At 37.7% G+C, this 20,511-nt stretch overlaps 1 protein-coding gene across 2 annotated transcripts in view; it reads right to left on the reverse strand.

Annotated features, from left to right (window-relative positions):
* The window catches only part of LOC125276508 (inositol polyphosphate-5-phosphatase A), a 182,039-nt gene that overhangs the window by 27,249 nt on the left and 134,279 nt on the right, over positions 1 to 20,511 (reverse strand). The gene's annotated exons all lie outside the window — the stretch shown is intronic.

The raw sequence follows: 20,511 nt of genomic DNA on the forward strand, positions 1-20,511 counted from the left end.
CATAAACAACAACAACACCTGAAAATGACACGTCTGAGGAGTGACAGAAGAGCAAAACAAGAAAAAGGAGCATCTCTCTTTCTCTTTCTTTCTTTCTTTCTCTGTATGTATTGACCTTAAAGACTGTGTGCACGGTTAAATTCCCTTTTGTCGACTCTTTTAACAATTAGTTAAACATTCGGCCATCTGTGTTTGAGGACAGTTGAATGAGGTAATCCTTGATGTGGCAGTTCCCAGCGCACACAGTCGAGCCCGAGAACCGATTGAAATTCAAAGCACAGATTAGCTAATCAGGTCAAGCCAATAAAACCGGCAGGAAAAAACCCTTTGGAGGGAAATGTCACAAACCAGGCGGCTGGAGAAGAGAAGCGCGGCGGATCAGAACAAACAGCCCCTCCGCGCTTAAGCCGCTCTCTAAAGAGCCAACAAATCGCTCCATCTTTCAGTCATTTGGGCTCTCGGACCCCCGCACTAATGCGCTTTGCTCTCATTAAGCTGATTTTGTAATGAATAGCCCCAGAAAAACACCTCAAAAGACACAGAGAGCGGCCCCATCAGGAGTCACACCGCAGCAAATCTTACATTCGCTTTTGATTTTTCCCAAGAACTACATAATGACCAAAATGTAGAAAGAAAAACATTGCACCAAACGCTTGTGCTCAGATTGAAAACTCAGCATCACCGACATGAAGCAGAGGGTTTATTTAGTGATACAGATGCACTGAATGTATTATATGAGTATTTAATAAATTCATAAACACACTTTTTTTGTGAGCAGAAAGAGAAATCAATTATACAGTTTAGAGAGACAAATATTAGACCAAAGACTGACTCCATTGACAAATTACAATCAAGTTATGCTTATATTTCAATTTCACATTGCAATTTTAAAGTACTTTATTAGCATGATTGTGGTTACATACAATATTGCCAAAGAATTGTTCACAAAATAAGACCAAAAAAGAATATATAGAGTGGGTACGGAAAGTATTCAGACCCCCTTAAATTTTTCACTCTTTGTTATATTGCAGCCCACACACACAGCACCCCATATTGACAGAAAAACACAGAATTGTTGACATTTTTGAAGATTTATTAAAAAAGAAAAACTGAAATATCACATGGTCCTAAGTATTCAGACCCTTTGCTGTGACACTCGTATATTTAACTCAGGTGCTGTCCATTTCTTCTGATCATCCTTGAGATGGTTCTACACCTTCATTTGAGTCCAGCTGTGTTTGATTATACTGATTGGACTTGATTAGGAAAGCCACCCACCTGTCTATATAAGACCTTACAGCTCACAGTGCATGTCAGAGCAAATGAGAATCATGAGGTCAAAGGAACTGCCTGAAGAGCTCAGAGAATTGTGGCAAGGCACAGATCTGGCCAAGGTTACAAAAAAATTACTGCTGCACTTAAGGTTCCTAAGAGCACAGTGGCCTCCATAATCCTTCAATGGAAGACGTTTGGGACGACCAGAACCCTTCCTAGAGCTGGCCGTCCGGCCAAACTGAGCTATCGGGGGAGAAGAGCCTTGGTGAGAGAGGTAAAGAAGAGCCCAAAGATCACTGTGGCTGAGCTCCAGAGATGCAGTCGGGAGATGAGAGAAAGTTGTAGAAAGTCAACCATCACTGCAGCCCTCCACCAGTCGGGGCTTTATGGCAGAGTGGCCCGACGGAAGCCTCTCCTCAGTGCAAAACACATGAAAGCCTGCATGAAGTTTGCTAAAAAACACCTGAAGGACTCCAAGATGGTGAGAAATAAGATTCTCTGGTCTGATGAGACCAAGATAGAACTTTTTGGTCTTAATTCTAAGCGGTATGTGTGGAGAAAACCAGGCACTGCTCATCACCTGACCAATACAGTCCCAACAGTGAAGCATCATGCTGTGGGGGTGTTTTTCAACTGCAGAGACAGGACGACTGGTTGCAATCGGGGGTCTGAAAAGGGTCCAAAAGGGTCTGAATACTTAGGACCATGTGATATTTCAGTTTTTCTTTTTTAATAAATCTGCAAAAATGTCAACAATTGTGTTTTTCTGTCAATATGGGGTGCTGTGTGTACATTAATGAGGGAAAAAAATTAACTTAAATGATTTTAGCAAATGGCTGCAATATAACAAAGAGTGAAAAATTTAAGGGGGTCTGAATACTTTCCGTACCCACTGTATATTTATATATAACAATTTAATCTGTACCACCAATTCAAACTGTTAAAAAAAAAAAACACACACAAAAAAAAAAACACGGTAATACCACAATTCTTCTGGCATATTGTTTGTACATGGATTAAATCAACACTAAACATGTTATAGCTTCACAACATAAGCCAAAAACCATTTACAAATCAACACTTCCATTTCCAATAGCATCAATACTGTAATCAATCAAAGTCAGAGTGTGTGTTTCGGTCAGAGTCTGACTGATCGAGCACGTGTTCAGTGACAATGACTGATCAGACTCTCTTCTCTCACTGCTGATCAATCACACACACTCGTTTCTCCTGATCTCATCATGTGTCCTGCTGCTGCACCTTATTAAAACTCATCATTAATTAAACCCCCGTGATCCTGATTACACACCAGGTGCAGCAACACAGTCTCACACTGACCTGTGACTGGACACAGCAGGTCACATGACTTCAGCCACACATACAGAAGCGTCTCTCTCAGCTGGACGGTGTGCATAAATTCAATCTGAGTGCACTCGCATTGACCTCGTCTCAAATGATATTAACATTCATTTGATACTCGAGGAGGAGATGATAAACACTGAGACCGAATCAGTGTAGGAATGAAGAGCAGAGGAATCTACAAAGACATTTATACACTGTAAACGGATGCATTATTTATAGAGACATCAAATGGAAGAGATTTCCCAAACACTCCTATTTTAACCGCACATTAAAATAAGATACGAAAGGAAGTATTTGAACAAATGCGGCTTTTAACACAGTCAGTGAATGACACATGGTCAGAAAAATGTGTCACAAAAGTTACTACATACTGGAACAAGCCCCATGTGTTCAGGCCAATCCCATGATGCTCCGGCAGGAGGAGGAAGCCATTAATCCGGAGCACAGTAAAGTGATTCCTGTGGTTCGGGCTTCAGGGGACGTGCTTTAAACCGCAGCAGCGTGTTGATGAAGCCTTGAGTCTAAAGCACTAAAACTTTCCCTGATCACTCAATCCTGACAGTATTGATTTTTATCCCATAATTCTACAGCTCCACCATTACAGCCCGGAAAATGAGCAACTGAGGAGAGAGGTGGAGAAAAACAGAGAGAATGAGAGAAACTGGAGATTGAAAATTAAATTAAATGAAAATGGAAAAGGAAAAAAATGTCCACGTCACTTTTTCTCTTTTTCTAATAATAATGACTGAAAAATAACGTGCTAAAATGATTAACATATTTAATGCACTTGCCCCACCCAAAACCTATGTAGGTCATCTGACATTTCATACAATTGATTATTGATGAATATATGGCAGGTCAACTCACTGCATGATGGAGCCTACAGAATACAGTAACAATCTATATTAAAATTCAATATATGGGGCAAAAAAATGGCTCTTGCGGTACTTTGATGTCATACATCGATCGGTCTGTGCAGTGCCATTTTAAGTCCAACAAGCCTAATGATTCAATGGACCATTCATAAAGAGAACCATTTATTTCACTTCTGAACGAATCAACCGTTTGAATGAATCGAATGAATGACTCAATGACTTAATCATTAAGACATTTACCGCCACCTACGGGAAGTTTTAGTTTCTTATTTAAAATTCCATATATATATATATATATATATATATATATATATATATATATATATATATATATATATATATATATATATATATATATATATATATATATATATATATATATTTTTTTTTTTTTATTCTTATATTCATAGTAGTAAAAAAAACATTAAAGTTATAATTCATCCCAAAATGACAATTCAGTCATAATTTACTCAACCTCATGATCCAAAAGAGTATGTGTAATAAATGTTGAATCAAATAAAATATTTCTTGCTGAAGCTACTTTTTGTAATGTCTATTTGATGCTTTACACAATAATGACTTTAAATGATTTTTGGGGACTAATTTCTCAGCCAAATTTGATGTGCAATTAATTTGCAACTAATTAGATTAATTAATCGCCACATCATGTAATTAATTAGATTAAACATTTTAATCGATTCACAGCCCTAATATTATATATATATATATATATATATATATATATATATATATATATATATATATATATATATATATATATATATATATATTATATATATATATATATATATATATATATATATATATATATATATATATTTATATATATATATACATACATACACTTGTATATACACTATATTGCCAAAAGTTTTGGGATGGCTGCCTTTACGTGCACATGAATTTTAGTGACACCCCATTCTTAATCCATAGGGTTTAATATGGAGTTGGCCCACCCTTTGCAGCTATAACAGCCTCAACTCTTCTGGGAAGGCTTTCCACAAGGTTTAGGAGTGTGTTTATGGGAATTTTCGGCCATTCTTCTAGAAGTGCATTTGTGAGGTCAGGCAGTGATGTTGGCGAGAAGGCCTGGTCCGCAGTCTCCGCTCTAATTCATCCCAAAGGTGATCTATCGGGTTGAGGTCAGGACTCTGTGCAGGCCAATCAAGTTCCTCCACACCAAACTCGCTCATCCATGTCTTTATGGACCTTGATTTGTGCACTGGTGCGCAGTCAGTCAGTCAGTCAGTCAAAGTTTGGAGCATGAAATTGTCTAAAATGTCTTGGTATGCTGAATCATTAAGAGTTCCTTTCACTGGAACTAAGGGGTCAAGCCCAACCACTGAAAAACAACCCCACACCATAATCCCCCTCCACCAAACTTTACACTTGGCACAATGCAGTCAGGCAAGTGCCATTCTCCTGGCAACCGCCAAATCCAGACTCGTTCATCGGATTGCCAGGCAGAGAAGCGTGATTGGTCACTCCAGAGAACACGTCTCCAGTGCTCTAGAGTCCAGTGATGGCGTGCTTTACAGCACTGCATCCGACGCTTTGCATTACACTTGGTGATGTAAGACTTGGATTCAGCTTCTCGGCCATGGGAACCCATTCCACGAAGCTCTCTACGCACTCTCTACGTTTTTGAGCTAATCTGAAGGCCTCATGAAGTGTGGAGGTCTGTTCGTGGCTACCAGTTCTGAACGTGGTACCAGTTCGTGGCTGAGTTGCTGTTGTTCCCAATTGCTTCCACTTTGTTATGATACCACTAACAGTTGACCGTGAAATATTTAGTAGTGAGAAAATGAATGGACTTATTGCACAGGTGGCAACCTATCACGGTACCACGCTTGAATTCACTGAGCTCCTGAGAGTGACCCATTCTTTCACAAATGCTTGTAGAAGAAGTCTGCATGCCTAGGTGCTTGATTTTGGCCATGGAAGTGATTGAACACCTGAATTAAATTATTTGGAGGAGTGTCCCAATACTTTAGTGTTGGCCTTCTAATATAGTGTATATATATATACACAGTATATTCTGAATCAGAATCAGAAAAAGCTTTATTGCCAGGTATGTTGTTTACACATACTAGGAATTTGTTTTAGTGACAGAAGCTCCACAGTGCAACAGAGTGACAGCGACAAGACAAGACACATAATAAAAAGAATAAAATAATATACAAATTTACAAGATAGACAAAGTGCAAAAAAAGCAAAAAACAATATATATTATAGACAATTGTATGTAATTGTTATGTGTGCAAATTGAGATATAAATAAGTGTTTTAAGTAAATAATGTGTAATAGTGTTGTGTGTTCCGTGTTTGTCAAGTGTTCATGAGATTCTTTATTCTATCTATCTATCTATCTATCTATCTATCTATCTATCTATCTATCTATCTATCTATCTATCTATCTATCTATCTATCTATCTATCTATCTATCTATCTATCTATCTATCTATCTATCTATCTATCTATCTGTCTGTCTGTCTGTCTGTCTGTCTGTCTGTCTGTCCAGTTATATACACACACATACTGTATGGACAAATAAATTAAATATATAATGTATAATGTATCTTCACATTCTCTTTTGGACATACTGGAGGTGTTCTGCTCACTTTAATGTTGATTTTTAGCATTAATGCGTATGTGAAGTGACGAGACCTGGAGGAACTGCTCCAGGAATCTCCGTTCATACGCTGGAATCCGGAACGATCTCCAATAAACAGACACAATGGATTCTCTCGCCCACTCAGACGGCCGTTACCCCACTGGTGGGCTTCATTCAGCACGACCCCCCAGTGCCTCATTAGAGACAAACTACTGCAGAAATATCTGCCTGACAACATCGGACCGAACAGCATCCATCAATCCCAAAATGGACGTCTACAGCTCAAGACACTGTGTTACAAATAGTACCGCTTTTGTATCCTACTCTGCATTAGGTGAAAGTTACTGTGTTTACCAGCCTTACCTGATTATGACATGAGTGAAAAAAGTGGATTCATGAGCTGAATCTCCTTCACTAGTCTTACATGAATCATTATGTTTAAGTCTACTGGCTTTGTATGTGAAACGGACTGTAAGTGCATTTCTGTCAGTACGATTTGTGCTTGTTTTTGTGAGATCGCTTAACTTTAGCGTTCCCTGAAAATCTCACACGCATGCTTTCCCACCAGCCCCTGCGGTGGAGAAAACCCAGTGTGCAGCAATGTAGGGGGTCTGTGCGCTGAAAAGAGACGAGGGCAGATAAAGATGTGTGGGAGAGAGCGGATAAAGCCGCCTATTTATCTTGGCCATCAGAACATCTGGGAAATCTCTCTAAAACAATGGGCAGCAGGGCCAAGGGTGTCACTGCGCTCTCCAATACCTCCAGCACGTTTGTTCTCCGCTGCAAATAATGGACGGGCCACAAATCATTGTGGGATGCGAGAGAGGTGCTGTGTGTGTGTGTTCGCCCCTCTGGTATTTAACCACTCAAATGGGCCATTCTCTAGAGCCCGGCAGGACAAATTGGCCGGCCTGGAAGTCTTTGAGAGTCAGTCCAGCGCAAGGAGAAAAGAACAGGCCTGAAACACAAGGAACAGGCCCATAAAAATTCATCACTTTGACCTGGCTGACCTTCCAGCACTGGGGGTTTAGACACACCCAGAGAAACACACACACACTCACATACACACTCACACATATACACACTCACTCTAACACACACACACACACACACACACACACACACACACACACACACATACGTTTCAAACTCTAGTGTGCTAGACAGCATTAAGGCATCTTATAAGACACTTAATTTAGTGGCAGTACATCACAACAAATCCTGTTACTTATGTATGGAAACTTGTTCCTGCCACGGAAATAAATAAAAAAAGTAATTGTGACTTTTCTCACAGTTGCAAGTTATAAAATGTGCATCTCACAATTCAGATTTTTTGTTTCTGTCACTGAATTAAAAATTTAAATGTAGCTGCGACTTTTTATCTCAAAATTCAAAACAGAAAACTGGTCCTTGCAATTCCAAATTTATATCTCACAATTAAATTTTTTTTCTCTCACAATTGTGAGATATAAACTTGCATTTGCAAGTTCTAAAGTCTGAATTGTGAGATATAAATCCCAATTCTGAGAAAAAACAAAACAAAACTTCAGATTTGTGAGATAAAAAACTCGAAAATATGAGAAAAAAAGTCAGAATTGTGAAATAATAATAAAAAAAACCTCCATTCCTTTTTAATTTTATTCCGTGGCAGAAACATGCTTTCATATACTTCTGAGTATTTCTGTCTTATTATCCAATTAAATAATATCTAATAACTCTTAAAACAACATAAGCAACAATTTGTAAGATATTCAGACTAGTTTTCAGTGATTGTTTAATACAAGTGTATTTTGTCTGATTGATTCTTTCACTTTGAAGTTAAAAACATGTGAAAGTCATATTAAACTTGTATTAAAGACACAATCACTAAAAAGCATCATGAATATCACATTCAGTGTTGTTACTCTAGTTTTAAGGATTAAAATATTCCATAAAAACAGATTTTGTTGCCATGTACTGCCTAGTTCACTGCAGACAGTGATGTTCTTCCTCAGTGTTTCTGTCTTGTTTTCCAGCACAAATATCTAAACATTCTTAAATCAAGATACTGGAAAAGAAAAATGACTGAAGATATTAGTTTCTGAGAAATTGATCAAAATGTAGTGACTTCATGCTTAAAACAAAAACAAATATCTGCTAATGGAGACAAGAAAAAATCATACTGTTTCCCCTTTGAATTAAGGTTATTTTTCTGACTCCATTGGCAGATATTTGTTCTTGTTTTAAACAAACTCACTTCATTTTGAGACATTTTTCATAAAACGAGACTTAACAATTTTCTTTTCCAGTAAATGTATCTTGATTTAAGAATGTTTAGATATTTGTGCTGGAAAACAAGACAGAAATACTGAGGAAGAACATTATTTTTTGCAAAGAAAATAGAAAAAAACGTATTAGTGAGGGTCCATTTGTGTGTGGATGTTGACTTATGAGACAGCAGACAGTGATAATCAATGATAATAAATCTAATCAAAGATGAATACAAATTTGAATAGAAGTCCCGCCCCTTCCATACACACACAGATTTGTTTTTGTGAATTACGGGGACATTCCATAGGCGTAATGGTTTTTATACTGTACAAACTGGAAACTGTGCACACTTTTACTTTCTCACAAAAACTCATTCTGTATGATTTATAAACCTTTTGAAAAGTGGGGACATGGGGTAATGTCCTCATAAGTCACCCTCTACTTGTAATACCCATGTCATTATACAAATTTGTGTCCTGATGTGTCACAAAAATGCGCTCACACACACACACACACACACACACACACACACACACACACACACACACACACACACACAGACAATAGCTAAAGAAAAGGCTTCTTGACAGGACAGAGTGAGCAGATGCTTCATTGTGAGTGTGTGTTGTGTTAGTAATGGGTGTGTGTGTTCACTGGTTTAAGTGAGTTAAGGGATTCATTGTTTTACACATTCATCCACCTGTACACACACACACACACACTCCTGCTGTTCATGCAGATCTCTGAAACCAGGCAGCACAGATGGTCAACAAACTGGTTAATGTCTGTTCAACCAAACCACCAGCGCTCAATGAATGAAGATCTCAAAATCATGTGACCTTGCTGAATTTACATCATCTAAAATACGTTCACACTGCAGCTGAATGATGAAATCTGATTGTTCGTCATAGGATGCATCTTAATCCCAGTAAGTCTGAGAACGTTCAGCAGCGATGTGTTACGCTACTTCTGTTTTACACATATCAAGTAGAATTGATTGCTGTGAAATTATAAATTTCATGTATTATATCTAAATAACATTTAATCTGAATTAAATGACTTTATACATATTGCAATGATTTTAAACATTTATATTGCTGTTTTATCCCTGAAGAGAGACGGTGATGATCAAGTTTGAAATTAATACCCAACAAATGTGGGTGAAAATAAACCCTGTGGTGAGTTACACATATCAACTAACTAGCCAGTTTGGAGAATCATGATTCATTAATTCATGTCCTCCAACAAAAGCAAAACAAAGCATAACGGGTGAGAAGCACCACATCTTTAAAACTCAAATAGATTGTCTTTAAAGTTTTTTTTAAAGTAAATAAAAAAAAAAAAAATTGGATAGTCCACTTTAGAGACATTCTACTGTTATAAGTGTATTTGCAACTACAAGTCAACTTATTCTACTAACTTGAACCTTACAGTCTACTAATACTCTAATGAGAGTTAAGCCCCGTTCACACCGCCAGCGACAAGCAGCGACAGGATCCCATTCATTTTGATGGAGCGCTGGCGACTTCCGGCGACAAGAGCGACAGTGACCGTTGGCGATGGAATGCAGGCGTGTCAAGCGACGGGAGACACGCGACAAAAGTTCAGATATTTCAACTTTATGCAAATCAGGAGCGAATTTTGCGAGCGACAACCAATAGGAGTGGAGCTCTCTGGAGCTCACGTCACCGTCTCGAGTGCAGGCAAAACAGACAGGAATAGTTCCGGAGCGATTTCACTGTTTTATATGATTTGACTGTACATACATTGATATAATAAAATGATGCATGGAAAGGAAACTGTCGGCAGTCTTGTGAGTTTGATTCATGCATTTTGTGTAGGCCTTTGATATGATGCTGTGAGTACTGCTGCAGTTCATATTACAGTTTCCCCAGCATTCTGTTGATTATAGGGACAAGAAAATTGATTATTTGTGAAATTCGAATGACGTTTTAGTATTTTTTGACAGTATGAGTGTTTAATTAGTTGATAGATCGATTGTTAATCTAGTTAATGATTTAATGCACATCATTTGTGATTGCACTTTCTATAGATATGATCAGACGTGCAGTCTACTAATGATATTAGAGCGACAGCACTAGGAACGCCCACAAGCGACTTCACAGTACAGAGACTAGCGACATACAGCGAAAAAGTCGCTGGTGGTGTGAATGGGGCTTTAGTTGACGTAGTTGCAAAGTGGACCATCAAAATAAAGTGTAACCATAAGTAGAATAGGCAAGGCGTAGGTCATACAGCACAAGCTTTTTGAAGAATACAGAAAGCGGAAGCACGTGCAAGGCGATAATTTGTGTTTATAAAGCATACAGTTGTATTTTTTTCAAAAATGACCGATCGTTTCGCTAGATAAGACCCTTATTCCTCGTCTGGAGTCGTTTAAAGCCCTTTGAAGCTGCACTGAAACTGTAATATTGACCTTTAACTGTTTGAAGGCCATTGAGTCCACTATAAGGAGAATAATCCTGGAATGCTTTCATCAAAAACCTTAATTTCTTTTCGACTGACAAAAGAAGGACATGAACATCTTGGATGACATGGGGGTGAGTAAATTATCAGGAAAAGTTTATTTGAAAGTGAACTAATCCTTTAAGTGGCAATGTCATTTTTGGTTCATAATCTGGTTTATTCCTGATATTTTTGCATTGGCTAGTAGAACTTCTGAATGGACGGTAACTTAAGGTTGAAACCAAATTGGTCTTCAAATGCTGGTGATGACTATAAACTAAAATGTGTTGTTCTCACTTGAAGTGTATACGGACACGCTTTCACATTAATGGAGAATCCAAAGCCTCCACAGATGATCCGACACACGCTTCTCTCGCTCAGGCTCAAATCACTCCATGGGTCAATTAAGCAGAGATTAGCGCTTTCCTTTTAACGAGTGTCTGAGCAGAGTTCATTACCGACAATCAATGAAGTTCAACAAGCAACAATTAATTAGACGCTACTGCGACCGACAGACTCTCAGTACGACCACAAAATCAAAACATAAAATATTGATGCTTCGCTTTAAACACGTGCTAAATGAAACAAATAAAATCACAGTTAGTTTGACACATTCATACAACAGTCAAACTGAAGAAAAGTGAAGCACACTTGATCGTCAGACTATCTGAGATAGAAAGATTGAGCAAAGGACAAGCCTGAATATTTCCCTCACATCGTTCAAATCTGAACAACTTTCATTCTTCACAGAACACCTTTTTTAGCCTATTCAATGAAAGTCATGTTGCTCTTCAAAATATCATACAGGTTTCACTGTAAAAAGCAAAAAAAACAAAAAAACAAGAAACAAGAACAAATATCTGCCAATGGAGTCAGAAATAAAATCTTGTTTTCCCTTTAAATTAAGATTTTTTTTACCCCTTTGGTAGATATTTGTTCTTGCTTTAAACAAAGTCACTTCAATTTTGTGCTACAATTTGCTACATTTGGCTTCTCCAGTAAATGTATCTTGATTTAGGAATGTTCAGATATTTGCATTGGAAAAGACAAAAGAAAGAATATTATTTTTGCATTGCTAAATGACATGATGGTGAATAAATAATGACAGAATGATCATTTTTGGGTGAACTATACCTCTGATTTGTAAATACCTGTTTTACTGAGAATCATATGAGGAAAAAGGCAGAGGAAAAAGTAATATCTAATCAATAATTTACAAAAAAATGCGAGTCAGTAGATCAATCTGAAGCACTCAGTGACACTCACAGAACTCTTAATCATGTAAAGAGCTGCGTTCGTTCATTAGAGAGTTTCTAAAGATAAAACATACGGTGCTTGAGCTGAAGTGTGTCTCAGTGAGATGAAGCTCTCTGACCGACTGTGTTTCTATGATGCTGCTTTTCTGTGTTACAGTTTGAAAGGCGCCGCTACAATAGACCAGAAAACAATGACCGACGCTTCATTCACACTAACAGCCTTTAATTTATCTGCACCATTTCACTGAAATGATCCGCCTCCTTCCACCAAGGGTGATCCAGGACGGGGGTGGAGAGAGAGACAGAGAGAGATTTGAGTGAATCTCATGAAAACAAGTCCTGGTCACATTTTACCCAAAAAGCAAAAAAAAAAAAGGAGAAAATGGGTATATATTAGGGGTGTGACGAGATCTCTTTGAGGTGAAAAGCTGTCTCACGATATTGGCATGACAGAGTGTGATGGTGAAATTAGGATAGGATATGCCTCCGCTACATTTACATTACGCCTCCACTGTTATAATAAAAACCATTTAATTCAGTTGGATTACAGTCGCTTCTATCCCATTCAGCTCATCAAACACGAGCTACAGAGTCGTAGCGCAGCAGAAATCAGAGTTCACTGATCACGTGACAAGAGTAAGTGACGAGATGACTGACAAAACCATGGCAAAGGGATTCGTTCCAGAACAGAGATTAAGTGTCTGACAAATGTCTTATCTTGTAGAATGATAACTGTAAAAGAAAAAATCTTGTCTCGTGAACTCAATCTCATGTCTCATCTCGTGTGCTAATTGTCAAGTCACACCCTTAGTATATATATAGTCGATGTCTATAATAAATAAATGTAACTCCATGTTTTATCTTTTTTTTTTCATAAATCATTACTATTGGTCACCCTTTACTTCTGTGGGTTTTGCAAATATTTAACCAATGAAAAGTATTAAAAAGAGCTTGTGACTAAAGCTTATAACTCCATTGGATCCTCAAACTGTCAAAACCTCATAACTCCACCCCGCCTCTACCGTGAATGAAGTGCCACACACAGTTTGAAGAGTCTCTGCTTGTTTGCAATGCAAGGATAAATAAAGAACTGGTTGTTTGAATAAGTACAGCATTTTCTTTACTCAAGAAACACTATATATACACTGTCTAGCCAAAAAACAAACAAAAAAAAAAAACAGCAAAATACAGTGACTTTTTTTTTTGGGCCAGGCAATGTATCCTGTTTGGCTTCCTGCTTTTTTGGGCAAATACTTAAAAGTCTATGGATGGATCATTATTACAATGATTTTATGTTTCTACCATGTTATATGTTTGGCAACGGTTCTTTTAACCCTAAAAGATGGAGTGTGCAGAGTATGAAAATAAATGTTATGATGTTGTTTCCATCAAGAGGCGCATCAATTTTTGGTCAAGATCTTGTATTGACAATGCAAGAGGCGAGCACTCTGTAAAGTCTCCTCCAGCACATCCCAAAGACTTAAGGCTGAGTGTACGGCGTAGCTACGGTGTAGGCTGTGTGTAGCACGCGTAGCCTACGACGTAGCCTGACGTGCACCTCTTCAAAAATGTAACAACGCGTCAATTCTATGCAAACCGCAAGTGCTGTGATTGGTCTGCTAGAACCCCTCCCTCAGTTCAAAAAACTGCCGCGGAGCAAAAGGAGAAGAGCGAGCGCTTTCAACTTCCATATGAATGAAAAACGCTGTTTCAGAGGACACATTCAGTCAAAGTGCAACAAAAGTCTTACCTATTTGCCGCTTCTATTTGTAAGCTTCTTCTTCGGCTTTTGCCTCGATACTCAACATAACTGCATGCACTGCCTACAAGTGGTCTGCATGCACGTCGACGCAGACAACGACACAGAAGTATAAATGAAAACAGACACATAGCCTACGGCCCAGAGGCTCCGGTGTAGGTCCAACACAGAAGTATAAATCAGCCTTTACAGTGAGGTTAAGGTCAGGACTCAGAGGTGCCAATTCATGTGTGAAAATGATTCTTCATGCTCTCTGAAACATTCTTTTAACCCTGATGAATACTGGGATTGTCATCTGGGAATATGGCCATGATACATCCCCTGACATGGTTGTTTAAGAAATGAAAAGCTACACACTCAATCTGTTAGGGTTAAAAGAACCATTGCCAAACATATAACATGCTTGAATATAATAATTACTGTAATAATGATCCATTCATAGATTCTTAAGTATATTATATATATATATATATATATAAAACGGCTAATGTTTTATGCATTTGAGGAGTGGAGAAGAGTGTTTTAGTCTAGCATTTATCAAGTCACAGCCAGAACTGTCTCAAACATTGTCTTTTAAAATATTGTGGCTAAATGACAGAAAAAACTGAGCGCCAACATATAGCTACAGTAAACATAATAATCTGTAAGTTAATGAAAACTGCCTCAGATGTGGCCGTTCTCATGTGTGAGAATTTAATTTTTTTGCTTTGCAGATATTCAGAGTTTGGGGGTCAAATGTAAAATGTGTTTAATTTTATTACATGTTAATGGTGTTTAAACTAGGCTTCATTTTCTTGATGCAAAATATAATTTCTTATTCTGTCCTGATGATTTCGGGGTGGAATATGACCAGAACGTTTTCTTTTGCCAGAAAAAAGCAAGAACAAAGTGCTTGTGGGTGATTCAGACAGACGGGTGTTTATGGTGATGTTAGCTGGAGTCCCGCTCTGGTTTTCTGGGTGGGCTTTGTCATCCAGTTTTGACCAATTTTTCATGGCCGTCCCTCTAGCTGTGACCCCTTTATAAAGCTGACAGGACAGAGCTGAGAAACATGCTGTCGCTCTGATAGCATGAAATCAGGAACAAAAGACTCCCAGGAAGAGGGGCGACGTGTCGCAGGAAGACACGCTGAGCAGAGCCGCTCTCTCTCTCAGCTGATGAAGCTCTATCAGCACAATCTGTGGCTAAATGTTCATAAACACAGAAAATATTTTCAACTCGGCCCTCGGTTTGTTGCTTTATAGCAAAAACCACATTTACAGTAACACACACTCACAAAGGAAATGAACAAGCAGCGTTTCAGAGGGTTTAACAGCGGAAATGTGAAGCATGTATGCTTGTTAAAGACGACCTATTCTGCTGTTTTCCATGTTCATCTGTCTTTAGTGTGTAATGTTGAGCATGAAAAATGTTTCCAAAGTCCCTCCACTGCGAGTTATTCTCTATATCAGTGTCACTGTTTCTGAACTCCCTGAAATGAGTTTTCTTCCAGGAACAAACACGTCACAATATTCCTCATTTAAATAATTCCCGCCCACGGCATATGCAGAATAAAGGGGCGGGGCCTGGTTGAGTTAGTAGTGTGTTGAAGCTGGCAGTTATGGTAAGGGGCGGGACATTTCCCAAATATGTTCAAAATTGAAGGCTGTATGCTTGTTAAAGCATTTACATTAATTATTAAGAAAACATATTCTTTAAGTAGTAAAGTGTATTAATCTGTTTTTTGAAAGTGGGAATGGTTATATGTTACACGTTATAAAAACATCAAGACAGCATTTGTCAAAGACATTGATCTAGTACGTTTACATAGATCAACAATTAAAAAAAACAGCACAGAAGGGATACATTTCTGAGGATATTAATGGACACTAATGTTGTTGATAGAGCTGATCTACATTGTTGTAAATAAAGATTATTGAAGTATGTTTTAAAAAAGAAAATACTATTTTGGTTTTTCGACCTTGGAATTTCACTTTTAAGTGTTGCTTGCATTTTCTTTGCAATTGGTTGTGAAATTTACTAGTTATTTTCTACACCAAATGTTTTTAAACTCATTCCCTCCCTGTCTCTCTCTCTCCCTCTCTTTTTGCACACAGACAGATGTTGATGTTTCTGCATCTTCTTCAGCCTCATGAAACATGAAGTAAATATTGTATTCATCCGGCTCTAAAACAAAAGCCGGCCTCTTCCTCCGAGGATCAGCTGATACAGATAAATCACATGAGGAATTAAAGACGAGAGGCCATGAATCCTCAATGTGCCACTTAATGGCTCTCTTAAATATGATGGGCGAGCGGCAGGACGCTTGTGAACGAGGGGCCGGCCGTGTTTAATGTCAGTCAGAGAGAGGAGCCCAAATGCCAGCGCTGACATGAGCTTCAGCACAATGAAACACGGACAACAGGGAATAGAAAACATCCCGGCGGATCAGAGCTGCTGAACGGCTTCTTAGGATTAATGTTACGAGACATGTGAAACAAAGGCCCGACCACAACAACTCTGATGCAACTACACTCTAAAAAATGCTGGGTTAAAAACAACCCAAGCTGGGTTAAATATGGACAAACCCAGCAGGTTGGGTTAAAGTGCACCTATTATGCCCTCTTTCACAAGATGTAATATAAGTCTCTGGTCTGGTCAAGTTTCAGCTTAAAATACCCCACAAATTTGCCCCTATTTGGGGGTGAGCAAAAACATGCCTTTTACTATATTACTATATTGCTGGCTAAAAAAATAAATCCAAAATTGGTTGAAAAAAATGGCTGGGTGAAAACAACCCAATCCCTGGGTTTGTCCATATTTAACCCGGCATTTTTTAAAGTGTACATGTCGCAACAGTATAAAACATCAGCAAAATAAAATAAATAAAATAAAAAATAATGCAGAGTGTAATGTAACATGTAAATGTGATGCTGCTAAAAAAAAAATATATATAAAAAATATATAATATATAACGTACAACAAATTAAAATATAAAATGAAATTGAATAAAAAATAAAATAACATGGAAAAGTAAAATAAACTAAACTAAAATAAATAGAATAAAAATATATATAATATAAAGAATAAAAATAATATGAAATAAACAAAATAAAATAAATAAATATAAAATAAAATAAGTAAAATTAAATGGAAAAAAATTCAATATATAAAGTAAAATAAAAAATAATTCAACATAATATAAAAAAGTAAAATAATCTAATCTAAAACAAAAAATAATAATTAAAATAGAATAAATAGAATAAAATAAACAAAATAACAGTATAAAATAAAAAAATAAAAAATGTTTGCGCAAAAAATGCATATAAAAAGAAAAAATAGATATGATGAGCTATTCAAACTTTAAAATAAAATAGATTAAAAATAAAATTAATATAATAAAAATAATATAATATAAAAAAGTAAAATGAAATAAAAATAAAAAAGAATACAAAATAAATATAAGATAAAAGTAAAAAAAAAAAAAAAAAAAAAAATATATATATATATATATATATATATATATATATATATATATAAAACAAGTAAACAATAAAATAAATATAAAATGAAAATGAAGTAAACTAAACTAAATGTTGGTGGAAAAAAAAATGTATATAACAAAAAGTAAAGTAATAGAAGTAACAGAAATAATATGAGCCATTCAAACTTTGTATATCAGAAAGCTGTATCATCTCAAAAATGAGCTCTGAATATCCACCAACTGGAGTGTGGTGCACAAGGAGACACTAGAAGGACACTCCTGACAGACACTCTGAATGGATTCATGATGCCGTAAGGGCAGATCTCTAGACTCCGTCCCTGTGATGTCTGTGCCAGGCGAAGCCCTCGCTCCCGTCGCTGGCGTTCCCGCTCCAGCTGTGCCAACATCAGCCCCAGGGACGCGACACAATGGGCCGGGGCCTTACGGAGCACGCTCAAACGGCCTGTTGTTAATGAGGCTGTGAGAGGAACAGCCTGTGGCTGTTCTTCATTCTCTCTGTTTTAATTAGGCTCTGATTAAAGGCATGTCGCTCACTCGCGATGTGTGACGCTCTTTGTTAGCGCTTTTAAAAACACGCGGGAGGGACAGAAGGAGAAAAGAGGTGTTTGTCCATACAACGAGGCCATCAGAGATCATGTGGGTTTATCTGGACCAAAACACTGAACGATAAGGCTTATTGTGGTGAAGAAATGAACACATCATTACGTAACTCTTCCTGATGAACTACAGCACAAACAATGACAGAAAACAACAAGAAACACGAACAAAACACTAACGGTCCAAAATTGGGGTTGGTAAGATTTGTTTATGTTTTTAAAAGAAAAGTCTGCATTTATTTGATCAAAAATACAGTAAAAAATTATTATATCCATCCATTCGTATGTACAGCTATCCATCCATGGATTCGTAAGTCCGTCCGTCCGTCTATCTGTCTATACATTCGTCCATCATTTGGGTTGTTTAAACAATGTTTAATATCTTATTTAAAGATTGACTGTACATGTTACACTTGAGACTGTCACTGTTTCTGTTTCTGTTTTTTTTGTTGTTTTGTTTTTCCCTCTGTGTGTTGTGTTTGTATTGTTAATTATAATTTCATGATGTTTGTATGTTAAGATTATGTAATTTTGAATGTTGGGACCCCCTCGAAAACGAGATGCTACATCTCAAGGGGTTTATCCTAAATAAATAAATTTCAAATTCATCCGTCCATCCGTTTATTCATCTATCCGTCCATCCGTCCGTCCGTCTATCCGTTTATTCGTCTATCTGTTCATACATACGTCCATCCATCCATACATGGATTCGTCAGTCCGTCCGTCCATCCATCAGTCTATTCGTCTATCCGCCTACTGTCCGTCTATCCGTTCATACATCCATCCTTTCATCTGTCCATCCATCCATCCGTCCGTCCATCCATCGTTTATTCATGTTTATTCATCTATCCATCCATACATCCATCCATTTATCTATCAACCCATCTATTCATCTTTCCATCCATACATCCATCCATCATCACTCCATCCCTCCATCCAATCCATCATCCGTCCATCCATCCATCCATCCATTTGTCTGTCCATCCAATCCATCCATCTGTCTATCTGTCCATCAATCCATCCATCTTTTTATTCATCCATCCATCTTTCCATTTCTCCATTCATGCTTTCATTCATCCATTCCTCTATCCATCTACCTATATCTCTATCTGTCTGTCCATCCATCCATCCATCCGTCTGTCATCCATCCATCCATCCATCCATCCGTCCGTCCGTCCGTCCATCCATCGTTTATTCATCTATCCATCCATACATCCATCCATTTATCTATCAATCCATCTATTCATCCTTCCATCCATCCATCCATCCTTCACTCTATCCATACATCCATCCATCATCACTCCATCCCTCCATCCAATCCATCATCCATCCATCCATCCATCCATCTGTCTATCTGTCCATCAATCCATCCATCTTTTTATTCATCCATCCATCTTTCCATTCCTCCATCCATGCTTTCATTCATCCATTCCTCTGTCCATCTACCTATATATCTATCTGTCTGTCTGTCCATCCATCCATCCATCCATCCATCCATCCATCCATCCGTCTGTCATCCATCCATCCATCCTCTGTTTATCTATCTATGGTGACACCACCAAAGTACTTTCCTGTAAGGGACTGTGGTATATTCTCCTCTGAAGTGAATTATTTTAATCAATTTATACTCAAGTCATTTGGTTAATTTTGATACAAAAGAGCAATTACAGCAGGCCGTGTGAGTTTATAGTGTGCGCCGTGAGCCGTTCCCTTCTGACGCTGTTGGATCGACATCAGATGTGTGTAAACACGCAGATGTGTTTGCCTGTGTGTGAATATACACTTGTGCGTGTGTGTATTTTCATGGTTGGTTAGACGGCGGCCGTCAGGGTCTCTCTATCTGTCCCATGAAACGGAGGACCACTGACTAATGGATGGATGTGTCCCAAAATTAATTAGCCTGACTAATGTAGTGTGTACTTAATGCCACTGCTGCCTTTGATTTATGATGGGCCAAATGCACAAACACTGTATGAAATGGAGCTTTATTGTGTAAGAATGAATTGACACACACACTCACACACACGGCTGCAAGGTCTCTATCCACCACAGATTCTGCCATGTGTGCATGTACACAAGCGCATATGGACAAACACGCAAGCCAGCACGTGCACACACACACACACACACACACACACACAAGTTTGTTTTGCTATCTTAGTGAGGACATTTCAAAGACGTTATGGTTTTTATACTGTACAAACTGTACATTCTGTCCCCTTACACTACCCCTACACCTAAACCTATCCATCACAGGAAACTGTCTGCTTTTTTTACGTTTTTAATAAAACATTGTTTAGTATGTTTTTAAAGCTATTTTAAATATGAGGACTCTTGAAATGTCTTCATAAAACATGTTTGCATCGTAATATCAGTGTAATACCCATGTCATTATACAAATTTGTGTCCTCATAAATCATGAAAACAAGCACACCAAACACACACACACACACCTACCTAGCATAGCACAACGGCAAATGTGATCAAGAAAATCTGATCAAGAAAGAGTCTACACAGATAACTTAAACACAAAACAACATAAAACAAACAACAT

This window comes from Megalobrama amblycephala, linkage group LG10, assembly GCF_018812025.1.
Source record: "Megalobrama amblycephala isolate DHTTF-2021 linkage group LG10, ASM1881202v1, whole genome shotgun sequence".
NCBI lineage: Eukaryota > Metazoa > Chordata > Actinopteri > Cypriniformes > Xenocyprididae > Megalobrama > Megalobrama amblycephala.